Source organism: Chrysochloris asiatica, unplaced genomic scaffold (genome assembly GCF_000296735.1).
Source record: "Chrysochloris asiatica unplaced genomic scaffold, ChrAsi1.0 scaffold00004, whole genome shotgun sequence".
Classification (NCBI taxonomy): Eukaryota; Metazoa; Chordata; class Mammalia; order Afrosoricida; family Chrysochloridae; genus Chrysochloris; species Chrysochloris asiatica.
Window position 1 is genome coordinate 46,262,241 of NW_006408522.1, and position 6,530 is coordinate 46,268,770.

Consider the following 6,530-nt stretch of genomic DNA (forward strand, 5'->3'; position numbering starts at 1 on the left):
TTTGAAAGCATGGAAGTATGAATCCATAGCATCGGCTATAAGAGAAGTTCTCTGAACTCTAAAAAAGAAATCGGGTGAACAAAAAAATTTACAACAGCCACCCAAAAGATGAAATATTTAGGAATAAATCTAATCCAAGAAACAAAAGACCTATACAAAGACAACTACAAAACAACAAGAAATTAAAAGAGACTTACAAAAATGGAAGAATATACCATGCTCATGGATAAGATGATTTAATATGGCAAAAATGTCAACACTATGCAAAGCAATCTTTAGATATAATGTAATCCCAATCCAATTTCATACATCATTTAAAGAGATGGAAAAACTGATCACTAACTTTGTTTGGAAAGGGAAGAGACCTCAGCAAAGCAAAGCATTACTTAAAAAGAAGAACAAAGTTGGAGGCCTCTCACTTCATGATCTCAAAATCTCCTACACAGCCACTGTGGTCAAAACAGCCTGGTATTGGTACAACAAAAGATACATAGATCAATGGAACAGAATTGAGAACTCAGAAGTAAATCTAACAACATACAGTCACCTGATATTTGACAATGGGTCAAAATGCATTAAATGGGGGAAGAGATATCTCTTCAACAAATAGTGCTGGCAAAATTGGAAATTCATTTACAGAAAATGAAACAAGATCCATATCTCACTAAATACAAAAATAATCTGAATGTGGATTAAATATCTAAATGTAAAATTTAGAATTATACAAATTATCAATGAAAAAATAAGGACAAACTTAGGAGTTCTGATACACAGCTTAAATACAACTAAAACACACCAAGAACAGAAGACAAAATAGAAGACTTGTTGTTAAGTGCTTTCGAGTCAGTTCTGACTCATAGTGACCCTATTTAAGAGTAGTAACTGATGGGTTTGAATCGCTGACCCTGTGGTTAGCACTCCAGTACTTATCCTACAGTGCCACACCCAGACTCCAAATAGATGACTGGGACCTCCTAAAAATCAGACATTTATGTGCATCAAAAAATTTCACCAAAGAGTAAAAAGAGAGTTCACAGACTGTGAAAAAGGTTTTTTGCAATGGCATATCGCACAAGGGACTAATCTCCAAAATGTATAGAAAACTACAACACCTCAACAAGAAAAAGATAAACAACTTAATTTAAAAATGGGCATAGGACATGAACAGACACTTAACCAAAGAAGACATTCTGGCTGTCAACAAACAAATGAAGAAATATTCATGGAGATGCAATTCAAAACAACAAGATATCATCCCACCCGAGCACTAATTGTTGTTGTTGTTGTTAAGTGCTGCTGAGTCCGTTCCAACCAATAGCAACCCTGTATAGGGTTTCCAAGGAGCAGATGGTGAGCTTGAACCACTGACCTTGCAGTTCAAATGGCTTTGCAGTCTGATGCATTAACCCATAGAGCCACATCAGGATTCCTCAAGCATTAATAGTAAAGTTTTTAAAAAACAACACAACAAGAAACAAATGCTGGTGAGGATGTGGAGAGACTGAGCTCCTCTTACATTGCTGGTAGGACTGTAAAATGGTACAACCACTATAAAAAAAAACAGTATTGTTCTTCCTCAAAAAGTTGGAAATATCAGTACCATATGGCCCAGTAATCCCTCTATGTGGTAATGAGCAATGACATAAGTAGATACATGAACACTCATGCTCAATGCAGCAATATTCACAACAGCAGAAGGATGGAGATAGCCTAAATGACCATCAGTGGAAGAGTGGATAAACAAACACTGGTACATACACACAATGGAATACTATGCAATACTGAAGAAATCTGCAAAATACCTCATAACCATAATGTGGATGAACCTGGAAAATATGCTGAGTGAAATTAGTCAAACACAAAAGGACAAAAATTGAGACCACTATTGTACAAACTCAAGAAAAGATTTTCATGCTAAAAGAAACATTTTTTTCATGGTTACCAGAGGTGGGAGAGGATAGAGAGTAATTCTCTGGGCAAGCAAGTAGACATGTATTAACTTGGGTGATAAGGAAGGCAATATAGAAGACAGAGGTAGGCAAAGAATGATGAAGACAGGTGAAGATACCGGGAGGAATGCCAAGATTAAAGGGGACAGAGGTAGACAGTCATATGCACATCCCTGTTCAGGGGACAAAAAGGAAAACTTGGATATTAATTACCACACACCTTGAGGACACAAGTTGCTGGGTGGTTTGGAGTCTCAGGACCTGTCTCTGGGGACACCATGATCAATTTGGCTTACCATAGTCCACAAAGACAATGTTCTACATCCTACTTTGGTGAGTAGTGACTGGGACCTAAAAGCTCATGATAGACCATCTCAGGTGCAACCATGTGTGAAAGAAAGAGTGATGAAAACTGAAGATTCTTGGAATTAGTTCATCCAATTGACTAATGAACATGTGAATATCAATCTCCATGACGCTGAGACCAGAAGAACATGATGACATCCTGCTACTACCACCAACTGCTCTGAAAGGGTCACAGATAGAATGGGAGAAAATATGGAACAAAACTCAAGCTTATAAAAGACTAGACTTACTGATTAGAAAGACTGGAGGAACCAGAGATCATGGGGCTTTTCTATCCTTCAGTCTGGAATAGAATTCACCCTCAAGGACAAAATGTCAATCAAGCAGTGGTTAGGTATATAGGGGGGAACAATACTAATGAGGTACGCTGTCCATGGAATGGTCAACCATTGAAAATCAAAGGATAACATTTACCTGGGTACAAGGTTCAGAGGGTTTGGAAGGAGGGTGGAATGGAAATAGGAACCACACGAAGAAGTGGGATAACTTGTTACATGGAAGGGATTGCAATCATTGAGTTGAAACAGTGTGTGATTTGTTGGGTCAAAACTGCTGATCTGCTCTTTAACCTTCACTCAATTCACTAAAAATAATAATAATAATAAAAAGGTTTTCTCTCTCTTGGTTTTGGTGAATATCCTTGTCTCTCACAGCACTCCTTGGTTCCTTGTCGATCTTCACATCATGTGACATCTCTTGTCCTGCATTGGTGCCTGTTTCTGAATGCATGCTGCTCCTTAGACTCAGATGTGATTACATTTAAGACACAACTAACACTAGTGTGTCTTATCATTTTATAGGATAAGCACTGGACTCCTAACTGCATTGTCAGCAGTTCAAGCCCACCAGTCACTCTTTGAAACCCTCCCTATACAAGGTTGCTGAGTTAGAACTGACTCAATGGCACTTAACAACAACACTGATATGGATTCATTAATATTACAAAGAAACTCTATCCAAATAGGACACATGCACAAGTATTGTTATTGTGTGTCGTAGAGTAAGTTCCAGCTCATAGCAACCCTGTATAGGGTTGTAAATCTTTACAAGAGCAGAAAACCTCATCTTACTCCCATGGAGCAGCTGGTAGATTCGAACTGTTGACCTTGCAGTTAACAACACAATTCTTAACCCACTATGCTACCAAACAAAGCTCCTGATGTATAGGGATTAGGATTTCAACACTTATTTGGAGGAAAGGGGCAATTCAATCCATAACATGTAGTATAAGTGCTTCAGACTATATTCTTTACAAAATCAATGTGTGCATGACTGAGATAGGATGTTACAAGGTAAGGCTCCTGTTTTTGTATGGTGTCCCACCCGACTCCCCAAGTATGGCTAGCGTCTTTGTGATTCCCCAAGTAGAGGTCTCTGTATTAATTCACTATGGGTCTCTGGTCTCTGTCCTTGACTAATGATTTAGAATTTGAATCCCAATAATACATGATGAAGCCTGTGTATGGCCATCACCCCCAATCAGTTTTGGAGGAGAGACTAAGATTCCTCTTACCCCTCCCTGAGGATAGCACTGTGTTATTACTCATGTCTTACAGTCTAAGGATCTTAGGATCCACAGAAGGAAATCAGAGGAGAAAATAAGTAATCTGATCAAATGAAATGCTCAAAAGGAGTGAATATAGGCAATGAAGAAGGGCAAAGGAGGGGGTATGTTCAAATCTTGGAGGTATCTGGAAGATTTCTATAGAAGACAATTTTTAAGATTGTTGTTGTCAAATGCCATGGAGTCGATTCTAACTCATAGCGACCCTGTATACAGTTTCCGAAGAGCAGCTGGTGAGTTTGAACCGCCAGCCTTTTGGTTAGCACAGTTAGCAGTCCAGTGTTTATCCTACAGCACCACACCAGGGCTCACATACGCTATGCAGTCATGCAAATATATGGCTATATATGACCCGGAAGACAATAAACAAAAATGAAAACTGTTTGTTGTTAAATGCCATGGAGTTGGTCCTGATTCATAGCTACCCTATAGATGGTTTCCAAGGAGCAGGTGGTGGGTTTGAACTGCAGACCTTTCAGTTAGCAATCCAGTACTGACCCTACAACTCTATACTGTTGTTAAGTGCTATCAAGTCGGCTCCAACCCATAGTGACCCTGTACAGGGTTTCTGAGGGGCGGCTGGTGAGATTGAACTGCCAACTTAGCAGTTCAAACACCTTCGCAGTCCAGCACATTAACTCAGAACGCCACACCAGGTTTCCACACTAGGACTCCTAAAATGAAAACAGTTATAGAAAAATTTTAACTTCAGTAATAGATTTATAAAACAAAGAAATTTTTGTGGCGCACTTTAAAAACAAAATGTAACTTCTCTGAAGTTTCAGTGACTACAGAAATGGAAACACTCTCTTGTATCGTTACTGACATTCCTTGACAGCCCTGAGAGCCTTTCTAACTGCTGAAAAGTAGGAAGTACTTGCTGTCTAGCTGCTTTCTCCTACCTCAGAGAAAACGCCACGGGAAAACAGTAATATGCCTTACCACTGTGGACTGCTTCGGTAAAATCCTGAATCTTCTCAAAATGTTAACCAGACCCAGAGTATGTACTGAGGTTTCAACTGCAAAAGAAATGCTCAGAAACTACGTTTGTGCTAGAGACCCAGCCTGGGGAAATCAGGATGGATACTAGGGACTTGGCACGAGTGGACAGCAAGGATTTGCTCTGCACATAGTCAGCACTCAGGTTTCATTTAGTAGATGTGAAAATTATGAAACACAAAAACTTACACTTGAAAGGAGATGCATGTAAACAGAATCCAAGAAAGGCCCTAAAAAAGAATAAAATGATACTTTATCTTCTGGGGAACAACAAAAAGAATACAAAAACTACAAGTACAAAAGTGGACATGGTTATTAAGGATGCAAAATACTTAGCCTGGGTTAAAATTATAATAAAAATTCCAAACTGAAAAGGGATGTACATGTCTAATCTGAAACTCTCAATTTACAGATGATGAAATTTGAAGCCCATATACTTATTCAACAAATATTGTGTGCCTATGTGCTTAAGGCTGAGAGACATGAATAATAAAAGCAGGAGAGTGGCTTGCCTCAAATCACAAAGCAAGTTAGCAGCTAAAGGGAGCTCTTTCCACTGAAGCCCATAGTGTCTAATAATATATAATAATGTTTGCATCTTTCAGTATCCTAAGCACTTGATCTATACAAAGATGTCTATATACAATTGTTGTTATAACGTTCTTATATTATTATAAAGGGTATATATTATATCCAGATAATATAAGAATCTACATAAAATAATCATATGTCTCTTAACAAGCATGCCATCGAGGCGATTCTGATCCATGTTGTTGTTGTTAGATGCCATCAAGTCGGTACTGACTCATAGCAACCCTATGTACAACAGAATGAAGCACTGCCCAGTCCTGGGCCAACCTCACAATTGTTGCCACTCTTGAGCCCTTTGATGCTGTTACTTTGCCAATTCATCTTGCTGGGGGTCTTCCTCTTTTTCTCTGACCCTCCACCTTACCAAACATGATATCCTTCTCCAGCAACTGGCCCCTCCTGACAATATGTCCGAAGTATGAGATACTAAGTTTGGCCATCCTGGCCTCCCAGGAGCACTCTGGCTGCACTTCTTCCAACACAGATCTGTTGGTTCCTTTGGCAGCCCATAACACTTTCAGTATTCTCCTCCAACACCATAATTCAAAAGGTCTTCCTTCTTCATTACCCATCTTTCACATGCGTATGAGGTTATTGAAAATACCATTGCTTGGGCCAGGCGCACCTTAGTTCTCAAGCTGGCATCTTTGCTCTTCAACACTTTAAAAAGGTCTTGTGCAGCAGATCTTCAATACTTTTGATTTCTTGACTGCTGCTTCCATGAAAGTTGATAGTTGATCCAAGAAGAATGAAGTCTTTGACCACTTCAATCTATTCTGTTTATTGGTCCAGTGATGAGGATTTTTGTTTTCTTTACATTGAGATGCAATCCATGCCAAAGGTTGTGCTCTTTGATCTTCATCAGTAAATATTTTAAGTCCTCTTCATTTTCAGCAAGCAAGATTGTATCATCAGCATATCACAGGTTGTTAATGAGTCTTCCTCCAATCCTGATGCCACGTTTTTCTTCATATAACCCATCGTCTCGGATTATTTGCTCAGCATTGTTGTTGTGTTGTTAAGTGCCTTCGAGTCGGTTCCGACCCATAGCGACCCTGTAC